General features: G+C 45.1%; 1 long non-coding RNA gene across 1 annotated transcript; it reads right to left on the bottom strand.

Moving 5' to 3' along the window:
- Positions 1-617: 617 nt before the first annotated feature.
- On the bottom strand, positions 618-2,438 carry LOC310847479. The gene is made up of 2 exons (XR_014565828.1): positions 1,506-2,438; positions 618-745 (listed from the first exon to the last, which is right to left on the bottom strand). It is a non-coding gene; the product is annotated as an uncharacterized lncRNA (long non-coding RNA).
- Between the last annotated feature and the right edge of the window lie 14,874 nt (positions 2,439-17,312).

The following is a 17,312-nucleotide window of genomic DNA, read 5'->3' as shown; positions in this document are numbered from 1 at the left end:
TGCTCCCCTTAATATTTATTTTTCAAATATATCTTCCAGTGGGTTAAGTGGTTTTATTCAATTTATTTAGAAAATAACTAGAGCTGGCTTCATCCAGCATGGTGCATTTCTGGACAGGACAAGAAACACGGTGGAAGTCTTTTTTAAAAAAACACCACACACTTTATTTAAGGTAGATAAGGGCAAGATTAAATTATACAATTGAATATAAATATAGATGGGAAACGGCTATGTATTGTGAGTACTTATCTACTTTAAAAAAATTTCACCTATGATCTTTTTGTTTTACTTTATTTTTTCTTTGTTCTTTTTTTCTTTTTTCTGATATCTTATCTTTCATTTCACTGCTTTATTGTGAATAGCATTTTATAGAGGTATAAATAACTGTAAATATGAAAAGAGACAAAATACTCTCCAATTTCCCCCCCTTAGTTATATGTATTTTCTTTTTCTTTTGTTGTAAATATGTATGTCTTCTAATTTGCACTTAATAAAAATATTTAAATTTTAAAAAAGAAAAGGGAAAAAAAGAAAACACCTTGCAAACACACTTTTCAACATGGCGGAGTCACCAAGGGACAACACTTCTGGGCTAGACTATGGCTGCTGTTTCTCACTTAATAGTTAAAAACAACCCTTCTCAACACCCTATAGTAATCTGTCCAGTATTATGATGGACAGGAGCAGGATTTCACCCTTAGACCTCCTCATCCCCCTGTTTCTTTCAGTTTCTGCCCAGTGTGTTCTGCCAAAGCCCTTTCCGAGCATGAAGAGGAGAGGGTGTTGCGGGCAGGACACTCCCACATTCGCGGGGGCTTCCCTCGCCCCCTGCGAGAGTTGGGGAATCCCTGGGCGTGCCTGCAACCCAGCCCGCCAATCGGCGGGCGAGGGGAGGCGCGGCCTGGGCTACTTAAGGCCAGGCACGCCCAGGGACCGCCCTCTTTTCCCCTCGCCCCAGCAGCTGAGCGGTTTTCCCATCCCACCCACCCTTAGGTTTAGCTAGAATTGGCCTTGCTATGGACTTCGGTTGGTCGCCGCAAGGGGCCTGGTAGGAATTTTTCCAAATTGGCGCACTTCCTGCCAGTTGGTTTTTTCGCCTACCTCATAGCAATCGTCACAACTTTCACGGTGTTGGCGGTTAGGCATTGGCATGGGGCAAATTATAGGAAAAAGGAGGGGGGGAAGGGAGCGCCATCACCTTCCCCCAATGAGAAGGGGTAGTCCGGTAGAGGACTCCCAGGGGGGCGTGGCCTTGTCCAAAGCCTGGAGAGGTAGGGCCTCCGGCACGCCCCCGAGCGGTGACACCCGTGGAATGCTAGTTGGCGTACTTCAACAGGACTCCTGCAGTGTGTTCAACCCTTCCCGGTCACCATGCCGGGTAGTCGATAGAAGCCAATGCCTAAGGCCAATACCTTCAATTCCGTAATCAATAAAGTTGTGGCCTTTCACGCCTATTAACCTTAAAGCAACGTGTCTGTGTCTTCATTTCAACTGGGGGAGGAAACTTGCCACGCAATAAACAGCTTTCCTTAGGTTGCAAGGAAGTGAAATGTCATGAGTTTGTGGGTGCCAGGCACTGAACCCCTGGACACTGAACATCTGGGGAGTTGATCTAAGCCTTGTTTAAATTTACCTAGTGCTTTTTTCGGGGGGGGGGGTGCAGGGATACATATACCCCTAAACATTTTGTGAATCTAACAGGTGAAGAAACAAAGATTTAAAAATTTCTTAGTTTCTTCTCTAGTACGGTGAATCGTCTGTTCCAAAGCTGCCCCTGATGGCAGCCTCATTTCCATTCCCGGTGTTTCCTGAGTCTTAGACGTAAGCGAGCGTTTAATGTGTGGAATGGGGATGTGTGGTGTTTTAGCAATGAAAGTTTGGCCTCATTGAGGGGCAGTATTTTAATATGAGTAGGAAAATTACAAACTATTTTTCATCAACACAGCCAGAAAAGAAGTGTAAAGTTAATGAAGACTCCGTAAAAACAAAAGATGGGACAACGGTGTTGTGTAATATGAGGTAATGCATGTTCTTTGTACTTTTGTCTATTTACTGTTTTTATTTTCCTTGATTTGAACTGTAAAATAGTGATTTCCTCGAGTCAAAATGAGAGTACCCCTAAACAATTTTAAAGAAAAAAAAGCACTGAATGCTTTCCACGCTCTTCGTTTGATTGTTGGTTATTAAAAACTGGTTGAAAGCATTTTATTTCATTCACAAAAGAAAATCTGACATGTGATTATGACAAAGGTTTATATAATAAAGGTGACACATTTATTGAACCTTTTTGTAAGTTGTTTTTTGTCTACTTTAATGTATTCTTTATATATAGTCATCAATAAGGGGGTGAGAAGCAGTTTTGAGTATGAAACTGGTGGATGGCTGTCATTAATCCAGATCATTTTCATAGAATCATAGAATCTTAGCGTGGGAAGGGACCCAGGGGTCATCTAGTCCAACCCCTGCGATGCAGGAATATCACCGAAAGCATCCATGGCAGACGGCCATCCAACCTCTGCTTAGTAACCTCCAAGGAAGGAGAGTCCACCACCTCTCGTGGGAATCTGTCCCAATGCCAAACAGCCCTTACTGTCAGAAAGTTTTTATGAATGTTTATTTAGTTGGAATCTCCTTTCTTATAACTTGAATCCATGGGTTCGAGTCCTACCATCTTTGTTGTTTAGTTGCTTAGTCGTGTCCGACTCTTTGTGACCCCATGGACCAGAGCACGCCAGGCACTTCTGTCTTCCACTGCCTCCCGCAGTTTGGTCAAACTCATGCTGGTAGCTTTGAGAACACTGTCCAACCATCTCGTCCTCTGTTGTCCCCTTCTCCTTGTGCCCTCCATCTTTCCCAACATCAGGGTCTTTTCCAGGCAGTCTTCTCTTCTCATGAGGTGGCCAAAGTATTGGAGCCTCAGCTTCAGGATCTGTCCTTCCAGTGAGCACTCAGGGCTGATTTCCTTCAGAATGGATAGGTTTGATCTACTTGCAGTCCACGGGACTCTCAAGAGTCTCCTCCAGCACCATAATTCAAAAGCATCAATTCTTCGGCGATCAGCCTTCTTTATGGTCCAGCTCTCACTTCCATACATCACTACTGGGAAAACCATAGCTTTTCCTATACGGACCTTTGTTGGCAACGTGATGTCTCTACTTTTTAAGATGCTGTCTAGGTTTGTCATTGTTTCAGGAGAAAACAAGCTTGTTCCCTCTTCCATGTGACAGCCCTTAAGATATTTGAAGATGGCTGTCAGATCTCCTCTCAGTTTCCTCTTTTCCAGGCCAAACCTACCCAGCTCCTTCAAGTGTTTCTCTTAAATCTTAGTTTCCAGACCCTTGATGATCTTGGTTGCCCTCCTCTGCACACATTCCAGGTTGTCAACACCCTTCTTAAATGATGGTGCCCAGAACTGGAAACAGGACTCCAGGTGTGGCCTGACCAAGGTAGGAGAGAGTGTAGGACTTTGACTTTGTTTCATCAGGACCCTGGACTTCCATAGATGCAACCTAGAACAGCGTTACCATTTTCTGCTGCTGCGCATTCCTTGTGGCTGAGGCTCAGGGTAACGCCAGGACCTTTCAGTTCATGGTGTCCATGGAGGCGCAGGTCAATTCTGTGTCCAGGGCAGCTGTTTACCAGCTTCATCTAGTATGCAGGCTGAGACCCTACCTACCCACAGACTGTCTCACCGGAGTGGTGCATGCTCTAGTTATCTCTTGCTTACACTACTGCAATGCGCTCTATGTGGGGCTACCTTTGAAGGTGACCCAGAAACTACAACTAATTCAGAATGCGGCAGCTAGACTGTTGACTGGGAGTGGCCCCTGAGACCTACATTGGCTCCCAGTATGTTTCCGGGCACAATTCAAAGTGTTGGTGTTGACCTTTAAAGCCCTAAACGGCCTCGGCCCAGTATACCTGAAGGAGCATCTCCACCCCCATCGTTCTGCCTGGACACTGAGGTCCAGCGCTGAGGGCCTTTTGGCGGTTCCCTCCCTGCGAGAAGCCAAGTTACAGGGTAGTGGTGCCTGCCCTGTGGAACCCCCTCCTACCAGATGTGAAAGAGATAAACAGCTACCTGACATTTAGAAGACATCTGAAGGCAGCCCTGTTCTGGGAAGCTTTTAATGTTTGACAGACTATTTTATTTTAATATTTTGTTGGAAGCCGCCCAGAGTGGCTGGGTATAAATAATAAATTATTATTATTATATTATGATGATGACTGTGAGGTGTTACAAGTCATTAACTTCAAGCAACACTGCCATGCCTTTGAAGACACAAACCATCCCAGCTTTTCAGAGCTGGCTATCATGGCTTCTTTAATCTTTGTGTATTGCTCCACCATGTGGCTGAATCATATAAAGCACTGACTTTTATATATCTCTTGACCTCTAATTGCAAGAAGATCTCGTTAACTTGGATTATAATCTTTATAAATTGGAGTTGTGGAGCAGGTCCTTGAGAGTGGGGTGGGGGCTTCCACCATTCCTCCTCAGTTCAGCCCCTGACAACCATGTGGATTTACGGCGTCGAGGGCTCATTTTGTGGGGCGATGTGAAACGTAGTGTTTTCACCCCCAAACCTTGCAGGCGGCATTCTCTGGGTGTTTGGCGCCGCTTTGGAGTGAATCGGACAACGTCTGACTTTTGGAGAAATTGGGATCCCGTGAGTTAGGGTGCCAAAGGCTCATTTTTGGGGGGTGCCACGAAATGTGGGGTTTTCACTGCCAAACATTTCAGGGGCTCTTTAGCAGGTGTTTGCCGTTGCTTTGTTGTGAATCCTAAGACATTGGGTTTTCAGCGAAATCGTGGCCACCATAGCTATCCTGACAGATGATTTGGCCTGTCACCCTTGTGTGGAAGCAAAGGATGAGATTCCCTTCTTCTCCGCCTGGGGTCTCCAATGTGGTGCACCCAGCCTCCACTCACACTATCCCTATGTTGGGAAAGTTGGGGGTGGTTTGTGGGGATGTTATGTACTGAGTTAAATAGGATCCAAAATGCAACAGTCTGATTGGTCCTAGAACAATAGGATCCAACATGCAGCAGTCTGATTGGTCCTAGAAAAATGCAGCAGTCTGATTGGTCCGCAGGAGCCACCCAATCCAGCTCCAGGTGGAAGTGAATCCACAACCTGATTGGCCTACAGGAGAATCCCAGAATTAGCCAATCACGTGCAGCCCAGTGTGTAAATAATGTATATAAAGCAGATATTGTGGGGGAACTTTCATTCCTCGCTACTATGAATATAGAGCATGAAATCCACTCTCGACTCCCAGTATATTTCAGGGGAAGAGCTGTTTGGGATATTTCCTGCTTGTGAATTATTGGGGTGTGTGTCTGTGTGTAAAACACATGCCTAAAGCTTTAAATCTGGGATGGGCATGGAAGTTCTGAGTTGGGCCACCAGGTGGCACTGCAGGCCACGCTCCAGCTGCTGCTGCTGCTACAGGTGCCAGTAAGTCTGGCATTTTCAACCTCTTCCTCCTCCATTGAACTGGCTAAATGATTCATTGCTGGACTCCCATCGCTGAGGCCAAATGTACCTTTACAGAGCAAAATATCCTTTCGAATTATACACCCAGCACATGGAACCTGACAAAGGGGCAATACGAGTGGACTCTCTGTGCCCTTACCACAGCAAAAAGACTGATACTGGTGAGTTGGAAAAATAAAAATGCATCTCCCTTCTATGATTGGATTGAAGACTTATACAAACTCACCACATATGAACAACCTGCAGATAAACACAGACTTGCCATGGACAAATTCAATGATACAGTGGTACCTCGGGTTAACATACACTTCAGGTTACAGACTCTGCTAACCCAGAAATAATACCTTGGGTTAAGAACGTTGCTTCAGGATGAGAACAGAAATCGTGCTCCGGCGGCGTGGCAGGAGCGGGAGGCCCCATTTGCTAAAGTGGGCCTTCAGATTAAGAACAGATTCAGGTTAAGAACGGACCTCCAGAACGAATTCAGTTCTTAACCTGAGGTACCACTGTATATGGAGTCCATTCTTTCAAATACTGTTCTTCTTTGGTGATCATTTGTAGCCGAGTAATACTGTTTTCCGCGAACCCGGTCTTAACAGTGAGTCCGTAAGTGACTGTGGAGGCCAATTCTGGATCCCCACGTCCTTCCACAGTGGGGACATTGGATTCCGGGCGGGAGTTGATCACTGTGAGGGTTTGCCAAGCGTGCCTTCCTCTTAGCACATGTCTTCCTTTCGTCCTGAGTTCCAGCGTCTTCAAAGCACATGACACCTTTGGTAAAAGCTGTTCTCCAATTGGGGCACTCGCAGGCGAGTGTTTCCCAGTTGCCGGTGTTTATACTACTTTTTTTTTTTAAGATTTGCCTTGAGAGAGTCTTTAAACCTCTTTTGTTGACCACCAGCATATCGCTTTCCATTTTTAAGATTGGAATAGTGTAGCTGCTTTGGAAGACGATAATCAGGCACAACATAACCAGTCCAACGAATTTGATGTTGAATAATATTTATTCTATGTTTGTGACCTTAAAATTCTTATAACACATCCCATCAGAGTTCCTTCATTTTCATTTCCTCCTTATTTTTTTCTGGCTTTTTAAAGTGCTCCCTCCCTTTCTATGTCGTTTCAGAACAACCAAATGCAGCATTGATTTAAAAACTTGTAAAAAAACCCCAAACAAACCACATTGCAGATTACTTTTATTTTCGATTACTTTTTTTTATTCCAGATTAGTTAACCCCGCACACTTTTCTCTCTTGCTCTGTCTTCCACATATTACCCCTTGATAGAAAAGTGTTGGGCAATAGTATTGCCTGGTGGGTTTGTTGGTTTCCCCCCATCTTTCCCTCCCCCAGATGTTCCAGATGTGTAACTCTGTAATCTGAGAGTATGTTTTATGTGCCTATATTCAAGCCCCCCTGAAGCCACCTGCTTCAGGCAGCATCACATGGGAGGTGCAACAGAAGGAAGGAATTGATTTCCAAATAGCAATCTGGGCAGGCAGAACATGTGTTTGCATAGAGACTGTGCGATCTGCAATCTGGTGCTCTTCAAATCTTATCCTCAGTGGTTTGAGAGAAATGATCTTTAATCCAGCCACCTCTAGTTCAAGTCTGAGGAATATTTCTTTCTCAAATATAAAACAAATTGCTTGCTGTCCCCCCCCCCTCTCCTGTCTGCATTTTCTCCGTCTTCCCTCCTACATCTTTGCCATCTGTCTCTTTCCTGTACACAGAGGCAAGAATTAATTTTAATTGTTGGAACAACATAGCCTCCTCTGATCAATGAATTAACCTTTGCCATCACCGGAGTAATAATAAAATAAAAGCCTGCAGGCTGGGCGATTGGCTTGAGGAAAATGAATGATTTTCCTCATCACCTCGTTCAGCTGCTTCCATTCCCTAGTACCACGGCGGGCCTTTTCCCTTTCTACTTGTGAAAGCCCTAAAGGATGCTTCATGCTAGTCTAAGAGATAAGACGGGGCGGCCTTTCACTTCCAGGTCACTTCTACGACTCTAATCCATATCTTGGTCAACGGCAGTCATTTTCTTTGGACCGTAATACTTGGATTTTGAGTCAAAGCTCAATGCAACAGGTGTGTGTTTATTTAAGCAGCTCACCACACCTTTCCGATTTATTTGAAAGTTTTACGGTAGCTGTTATGTACTGAGTTGAACAGGATCCAAAATGCAGCAGTCTGATTGGCCCTAGAACAATAGGATCCAGAATGCAGCAGTCTGATTGGTCCTAGAACAATAGGAAACAGAATGAAGCAGTCTGATTGGTCCTAGAACAATAGGAAACAGAATGCAGCAGTCTGATTGGTCCTAGAACAATAGGAAACAGAATGCAGCAGTCTGATTAGCCCTAGAACAATAGGATCCAGAATGCAGCAGTCTGATTGGTCCTAGAACAATAGGTTTCAGAATGCAGCAGTCTGATTGGTCCTAGAACAATGGGATTCAGAATGCAGCAGACTGATTGGCCCTAGAACAATGGGATTCAGAATGCAGCAGTCTGATTGGTCCTAGAACAATAGGATCCAGAATGCAGCAGTCTGATTGGTCCACCGGAGCCACCCAATCCAGGTCTAGGTGGAAGTGAATCCGCAACCTGATTGGCCTGCAGGAGAATCCTGGAATTAGCCAATCACGTGGGGCCCATTGTGTAAATAATGTATATAAAGCAGACATTCTGGGGGAACTTCCATTCCTCCTCACCACTATGAGCTGAATAAAGAGCATGAAATCCACTCTCGACTCCGAGTATATTTCAGTGGCTAACCTGTGGTCAGTGGCCGGGGTTGATGGGAGATGTAGTTCTGCGACATCTGGAGAGCTGCAGGTTGCACATTCCTGAATTATACCCTGCTCTATAGACCTTAAAAGGGCTCCCGAGGGGGCTAAAACTTAAAATTTACAAACTGAGCAGCACTGCCAAGGAAAAATATTGGTAAAACCCATTTAAAAGGAGCCCATATTAAGCAGGAAGCAACCCAGCAGGAGGACCAAATGCCTGGCAAAAAGTCTTACAGCACAATCCTATACGCGTCTACTCAGAAGTAACTTTTACTGAGCTCAGTGGGGCTTCTTTCCAAGAAAGTGTGTATGGAATTGCAGCTGCAACCCAGTACACCTTTGCATGGTAGCAGAAGCCATAGAACACAGTGATGCTTACTCCCGAGTAAACATATATAGGACTGTGCTGTGAATAATGTGTCCTAAAATTATGTTTTATGCCAGGAAACTGGGACTTACGTTCCCATGTGGTGGGGGTGTAAATACCGGTATGTACATTTTTTTGGCAAAGGGTGTTTAAGGAGATAACAGAAATCACAGGGTTAAAGCTGACCGTAAGTCCAGAGGTAGCATCATTATCAATTTATGATGGGGTGGAAAGTTCGCAGTCTATGAAGGACTTGCTCACAAATTTATTGACAGCTGCACAAGTTATTATAGCTAGGAACTGGAAGGGACAAGGTGAATATAAAATGGAAGAATGGTATAAAAATGGTGTAAATGGTATAAAGGAGTTTATCTCAGTGAAGACCTTGCTTGGAAAATAAATACAACACAGGTGGTTAAGAAAGCCCAACAGAGACTCCACCTCCTCAGAGTATTGCGGAAGAACAATGTCAATCAACATTTGATGATCTTCTACCGGTCAACAATAGAAAGTGTCTGCATCACGGTGTGGTACGCTGGTTTGACATCATCTGATAGGAAGTGCCTACAGAGGGTGGTGAATACAGCACAAGATATTATAGGCTGTCCTGTGAATCCACTGGATGAAATAGTGGAAGAACGTTGCCTCAGGAGAGTGAGGAAAATTCCCAGGGATGATTCACACCCTGGCCGGCACTTTCTTGATCTCCTGCCCTCAGGCAGAAGATATAGAAGCATGATTAGTCGCACCAACAGGGTAAAGAACAGCTTCTATCCATGAGCTGTTAGGCTGCTGAATGAAAAGATAACAACAGGGCAACTGACTTTCGGGTTTGGTGTGTGTGTGTCAGTAAACAAGGGGAATTAAGACTAAGAGAACTGAGTGTGGGGGGTGCTCGTGTAATCTCACTGTATACAAGTTGTACAAGTGACAAGGAAGTATTTCAATAAAGAGGTGTGGGATATAGCTATTAATGATAAATTAACATGCATTATTAAGGTAAGACAGGGAATATGCAGGAGAAAGGATTTTGAGGATATACGGAGGGTGTTTGTAGAATTTGTACTGCTAAAACGGAAAGGGGTCAAACCATCGCAAGAGGTGCTGAAAGCTGGATAGTTGCAATGGAATGATCTCGGGGGGTGGGGTGCACATTCTATTCTTATTTATTTATTTTTTATTATCACTTTGTCAAAATAAAAAAATATTTTTTTTAAAAAAAATGTGTTCTAAAATCATAAAGCAGGGGTAAGACATCTCCAGGCCATGGTCCAATCCTGTGCTAGCTGGGCCTGATGGGAATTGGATCCTCAGACATCTTGAGGGGGCCAGGTTGTGGGAAGACTGGGCTCCAACCTGGTATGCCTTAGACCAGCCTTTCTCAACCTGTGGGTCCCCACATGTTGAACTACAACTCCCATCACCCCTAGCTAGCAAGGCCAGAGCTCAGGGATGATGGGAGTTGTAGTCCAACAACATCTGGGGACTCATAGGTTGAGAACCACTGCCTTAGACCATGGGTAGGTAAACTAAGGCCCAGGGGCTGGATCCGGCCCAATCGCCTTCTCAATCCGGCCCGTGGATGGTCCGGGAATCAGCATGTTTTTACATGAGTTGAATGTGTGCTTTTATTTAAAATGCATCTCTGGGTTATTTGTGGGGCATAGGAGTTCGTTCATTATTTTCCCCAAAAAATATAGTCCGGCTCCCCACAAGGCCTGAGGGACAGTGGACTGGCCCCCTGCTGAAAAAGTTTGCTGACCCCTGCCTTAGATCCAACTCTCTGCTTGCTCGTTGGTAGCAGTCTTGGTAATACAACCACATTGACTTAAGAGTTAAATTCCTGACTTCTAAAGGTTAGTAACAAGGGAGAAAATCAATGCAGCCAGCCAGGTTTGCCTTTCTTAAAGGCATTGTCTGAGGCTACGGGGGACCATAGACGTTTCAGAAATAGAGGTAGCCCCCAGGAGAGTGGCCACCAGTTTGAAAGAAAGGGGGAATAAGCTGAGCTCCAGATGTTTTCTCTGCCAGTCGTGTATAATAAGGTCCAACAAGTGACCTTTAATGTCAGTGTGTTGAAGGCAGCCTGCTGTGAGAGACTAGAGAGACCAAACCGAGAGCCTCCGTTGTCTTGCCCCAGACCTTCCAAGACAAAGGCGGGAGAAGGGAACTGCCTTTGCTTTGGCGAAGCTCAGCAAATCGGGTCCTCCCTTAAAAAGGGCACGTATTGCGGTGAGACCTGGACAACTGACACCCTGTGTTGTGGGTGGGTACGATTGGTCAGCCACAACACCCGATTAGCAGGTCCCTCGAAGCTGGGTGCAATCTGGCCAATGGGACGCAGTCCAAACGGTTCGAGGGACCTATTTATGCCCAGGCACGTGACCCAGAGCTTCCTCTTTCGGCACCTGCATTCGGAACACCCGCCCACCTCTTCCTACTTTTAGGGCTTTGCGCTTGACCTTGCTATGTCGTCGTGTGTCATCTGTCATTGGGACAGGGGCACGGCAGGAATTTCCCCCACTTGGCTGATTGGCTGTTGCCATTTGGGTTTCGCCTGCTGCGTAGCAAATCATCACAACTTGTAAGGTTGCAGATGGTTCAGGTGATAGGGATGGGAGAACGCTCTCGCCATCCCTATGTGAAGGGTATTCCATTAAAGGAATCCAGGGACTGGATTCTTTGGTCAACCCCTGAGAGGGGCTTGTGCCTGTGCCGGAGTCCAGGGGGACATTTGGGGGGTGGAGTTAGCCCGTTCCCAGCTTTCCGCTTATCCAGGTGTTCCCCCTTGGCTGACCTATGCTGGTGCTATCTGCATGGCAGGGAGCTAGTCAAACCATAGCCTATGCAACCAGTCACTTGCTGTAATCAATAAAGTTGTTCCTTAAATTCTGGCAAAAACCGAAACCAAAAATTTGAGTCATGTGTGAATTTATTTATGGGGGAGGTTTCTGGGTCTGAACACGCAAATGAAAAGGAAACTTGGGATTTGCAAAAAGACACAGATCAGAGCCTGGACTGTGCAGGTTCTGCCGCCATTTGGGGAGGCGGTGAATGGAGAATATGGGGAGGGTGGAAGGGAGCGCCCAGCCCCCTGCTACTTCTGGGTTGTTCTCAGCATCTGCTACCAATAGGAGGTTTCAGTCTCTTACGATGGGGCTTGTGAGGGCAGGGGGACACCTCTGGTCTGCTGGCCAAACTTAGCCAGTTGGTCAACAAGGTCATTTTCCCCAATCTGCACCTGCTGGACATATGTGATGTCAGGTGTGGGGCAGGTAGAGGCATGACTGCTGATGCACCATCAGGAGCCTTGAAGAGCTTTTCCAGTGTTGTGTTCACAAGGGAAAGCAGGCTGTGGCCTCAGCCTCAGCCTCTTTAGAGCACTGTATATGGTCCATTGTAACTCCCACATGGTGCTTTGAAGTCCTGACTCTGAGACTTCAAAGCGCCCAGTCACTGTGACATCAGATGATTGACAGGTGGCTGTCTCTACCCACCTGACAGATTTGGCTCATGAAACTGTGAACAGAAAAGGACCTGACCTATGGACAGTGGCAGAGCTTCATGCTCCAGCATCGGGGGGCGGAGAGAAGGCGGAGATGGGTTTGGTGTGCATCCCAGGGTGGGGCACACCCCCTGCAGGGGCGTGGTGCATGTCCTGGGGGTGTGGCGCCCACAGGGGTGTGGCGTGCATCCTGGGGGTGGGGCACATCACCTGCAGGGGCGTGGTGCCCAGTGTGGGCGGAGGGGCAGCCGTGATGGTACCCTACTGGGATCACGCTGCTGGGGGTGGTGCGCTCCCCCCGCATTCCTCTTCCTCCGCCAGTGCCTATGGAGCCAAAAATTTTTGCCACCCTTGTAGGCTGCCTAGTGAAAAGAGCATGCGCCTGCTGTATATTAAAAGAGAATTATATGAGAATGATGTATAGATGGTATTTGACTCCTGCAAGACTAGCGGAAATGTATAAGAACACGACCAACATATGTTGGAAGTGTAAAGTTAAAGAGGGTACATTTCATCATATGTGGTGGACCTGTAAAATAGCTAAGGCCTTCTGGGAAATGATTTATAATGAACTGAAAAAAATGTTTAAAATAACTTTTGTTAAAAAAACCAGAGGCCTTCTTATTAGGTATAATAGGAGAAGAATTACCGAAGAATAAGAGAGTACTGTTTATGTATGCAACGACAGCGGCAAGAATACCATTTGTCCAGGGATGGAAAGAAAAAAAAAGAGCCCCATCGTGAGAAGAATGGATAATAAAGATGTTGGACTATGTAGAGATGGCAAGGCTGACCAGGAAAATCAGGCACAAAGAGGACAAAAAAATTAACAAAGAATGGCATAACTTTATAGAATATATTAAAGAACTGTAAAAATTTAAAAACGTTAGCAGGATTCACACAGCACTTGTAATTTAAAACAGCAAAGGATAAAAACGAAGTACAATAATTTGGATAAATACAATTAGATGCAGTTTAAAAAAGGAAGATAAATTTCGGAAGCCAAGGGAGGGGGGAGGGAAGTCTGGGGGTTCAGGGAACCACATAAAGGTACTGATATGGACTATGGTTTAATGTAAACGTGTGTGTGTAAAAATTGTTTTTTCTTTTTGAAACTTTGAAAATAAAATAAAATTGAAAAAAAGTATGCAGGAAACATGTTGAAATAATACAGTATTGGGGGGGGGGGAGAAAAAGAAATAAAGTCCCATTGATCGGTAAAGGAGCTGAAGTTTGTAAGAAGGGAGGAGACTTGTAGTGATTGCATTAAGGCTGCAGTTTCCCAGAAATATCTTCTGGTCTCGGAGCTTTTAGAAGGCACCTCAAAGCTGTCCTGCCACTTTGAGGGCTAGATATGTTAAGTTGTGGGTGAACGTATCAGACAACACAGCGATTCTTCAAACAGCTCTTGGACAGAACAGAACTGAACTGAAGGGTTCAGTCAGCCTGTATATAGAGAGCTCCAGTACAATGTTACTGTAACAACTTTCTAAAACTATCCAATCACTGAATGTCACTTTCGATCCCTTATTTGCATAACTATCTACAGTATCCTCCTGCTGGCCCAGGGTGAGAACTTCAGTACATAACAAGATACTTGCTCTCGTTGAAAGTGGAACTCTTTCGACTCTGATGAACTAATTGGCTATTGTGCTGGAAGTCTACTTTTATGACTCTCCGTGGAAATTACAGCCACTTGTTTCCTTGTTTCTAGCTGCTCTGGTGCATATCCATTCGGTGGTTTATGCAAGTTTTTCCCCTGCCTCGCTGTGTCCCACTTGGTTTGCATCCTGCGCCACTCCTTCATGTCGGAAGTAATTAGCGCCCGGGCTCGATGATCAGTCAATACCGTAGCCAAGGCAAATTTAGAGGGGGAGGGGAGAAAAGGAATTGGTGGCCGTGTGCAGGTGGATGGCATAAGAGTCCCCTGGGAAGAGAGCAAATAATCATAATTATGTTTTGCCCAGCATGGACCTCCCTACAGATTGGTGGGGCTTCTGCTCTCCTAGGTGGAAAGAGGGCAGAGACGAGAGGCCAGGGGGAGAAGGAAAAATAAAACCCAGGCATCAGTGCCCAAAGTTTCAAAGTTCTTATAATTACCAGCTTTAATGGAGTCAGTTCAGGGATCCATTGTTTTTATACCGCTGTTAGCTGCCCTGAGCCCGGTCTTGGCTGGGGAGGGCAGGGTATAAATAAAATCTAATAATAATAATAATAATAGGCAGAATCTCCTTTTTTGTAACTTGAATCCATTGGTTCAGGTCCTACCATCGAGAGCAGGAGAAAACAAGCTTGTTCCATCCTCCATGGGACAGCCCTCTAGATATCTGAAGATGACAATCTCAACTCCTCTCAGTCCCCTCTTTTCCAGGGTCAACGTACCTAATTCCCTCACAACTGTTCCTTGTAAGGCTTGGTTTCCAGACCCCTGATCATCTTGGTTGGCCTCCTCTGCTTTTACCATTATTAAACTGTTAAGAGTCAGAAGGCTGATATTCTGCAAATCTATGTCATTTTCTTCTTCTCCTTTTTCTCTTGCTAAAGAACATTGCTCCCCTGCCCACATCCCTGTTTGCAAATACAGTCAAAGCTTAGGCTACAGACACTTCAGGTTGTGTTTTTTTGGGTTACAGACCGGCGAAACCCGGAAGTACCGGAACGGGTTACTTCCGGGTTTCGGCGGTTGCGCATGCCCAGAAGCGCTAAATTGCGCTTTGTGCATGCACAGAAGCGCCGAATCGCAACCCGCGTGTGTGCAGACACGCCGCTGCAGGTTGCGAATGTGCATCCCACATGGATCACATTCGCAACCAGAGCATCCACTGTACTAAGACAGCATGCCTGTGAAAGGTAATCTTATGCCCAGTGTTGCAATTAATCAATAATTGTTCTTCTCCGAACATCAACGTAAGAACAACAAACTAAAATGGCCAAAGTGTACTGCAGGCAGGCATTAATTTAGCCATTCCATCTGTCCTTACCTTCATTTGCTGCCTGCCCAAGAAAAATGTCGTTTATTTTGCATAGCTGGTGCTGGGAGGAAAAAGTGTCTCTCGCTGCCAAGAATTTTCTTACCAAGTTGCATTATGACTTGGGGGCAGTTCTTCCACCAAGCAAACACTCTGTCACAGCTTGGACTTAGAAGCAGTTTTTGCAACCACAGCCATGGTTGTCTGCGGAAATAATTTGGGGTGGGGTGGGAGGTCTATAACTTATAACTACAGGTTGTCGACTTGCAACCGAACCCCACCGACCACTGTGTGGTGCTGAAGAGAAGCAATGGTCATCTATTGCATTGTATGGGATTATGCATTTCAGAACTAATGGCTAACAAATTGCTTTATTTCCCCATTTAGCAGTAACCGAGTAAGGCACTAGAAGGATGTACGGTAATTTTATCCTTGGGATAGATCTCCAGATTTTCACTATGGACACTCAGCGAACACAAGCCAGACCATTGATCTTCGCTCATTGTCAAGCATAGTCATGGTCATCAAATGGTTTGCTGTGGTCCACTAGTTCAGTAAGGCTCATCTTTTGTAGATCACCTTGATGGAATGTCCCTCTGCCCACAATTCATACCAAGTAACAGATTCATCTCCAAAGTTTTCAATTGGTCAAGTTCCTGAATGGAATTGACACAGGCTTGAAAGTCTATTTTCTTCAGTGTGGTATATCTGAGATGGATGTTGCCCGTTTTCATCACTGAAACCGGTCCTAGGTGAAGCCAGGTAGATAGGCCACTGGGAGAACCATTCTATGGCTTGGTTGGGTGGTTGACATGCTTTTCTGTGGCATGTTTGTCTACGTCTAGGTGCTTTAAGTTACACATCCTTTGGTAGTTGTAGGGCCCTTTTCTAGATGTGACATTGATTGCAGGTGGGGTTGGGGGTAATAAAGATCTTCTCCCCCAAGCAAACCTTAAAACCAAGAAATCCTTAAAACAGCTTTTACCAAGCTGGTACCTTCCCAGATGTTTCTGTCTACAACTTCCACCGGTTCCAGCATCATACAGCTGTGCTGGCTGGGGATAATGGGAGTTGTAGTCCCAAACTTCTGGAGGGCATCAGCTTGGCCATGTCTGCCTTAAATGCTATACATGTGTGAATGCATACACATAATATACCTGCCGCAGTTCATCACAATCGCCGTATTCAGCCAAGACATGCATTTCATATTGTTCTCATAAGCAAACAAATCTCCTTGGGCCAGGAGTTGGAGGAGGGGACTTTTAAGACATCAGTTGCTTTGGCAACATATGCCTTTTAGAAATAAACACACACACACACACACACACACACACACACACACACCTATTCATTGGATAAATATAGCAACTCTTTGCTTTGATTTGCTTGCAGATTTAGTTTTCTGTCAAAGGAAGTGAAATGTGAATGACGGTGGGAGGGGAAATAAAATAAACCTATAATGGGCAAATAGCTGGGATGATGCCTCTTGCGGAGAAAGATTTACTTCACACAGTGCCTCTGTGGAAATCTGCAACTTCCTCTGTTGAGTTGTTCAGCAGGATCCTCTCATTTTCATGGGATGCTAACTAAGATGACCAGGTCTACATGTATGTATGTATGTATGTATGTATGTATGTATGTATAAATAAGGGATTTGTGGCCAGGGAAAGAGGAAAATAATTGCTGGCAAAGGCACTGTAGTCAGCTAGCTGTAAACATCTGGATCACTGTTATATGGAAATCTTGTGGCCGTTAAGGAAATACGGTCATTGAAATTCAACTCAATGTTGATCCAAAGCAGAACTCCAACGTATAGTTAGCAGAGTAAAAACTTAAACACGTTATATGGTCTTGGCAGTCACTCCCAGTCGCCAGTTTAGCTGCTGCATTCTGGATTAGTTGCAGTTTCCGAGCCACCTTTCAAAAGTAGCACCATGGTAACAACAACAAGAGTAAGTGAAAGAAGCAAGAGGGGCCAGCAGCAATTTATTCGTTTATTTCATTTCAGAAAAATATTATATGCCGCTTGATTGCAGAAAAAATGATAATCAGTGGTTATGTGAGTCTTGTGAAAGACCATCGTTTTTAAGAGAGCTGGAGCAGAACACCGCCTTCCCATGGAGTGCATAATAGCTTCTTTTGCCTCTGTGTCATCAAGACTGTAATTGCAGGAT

This window comes from Podarcis gaigeae, assembly GCF_964106915.1.
Source record: "Podarcis gaigeae genome assembly, chromosome: 6".
Lineage (NCBI taxonomy): Eukaryota > Metazoa > Chordata > Lepidosauria > Squamata > Lacertidae > Podarcis > Podarcis gaigeae.
This window is presented reverse-complemented; position numbering and strand designations above follow the sequence as displayed.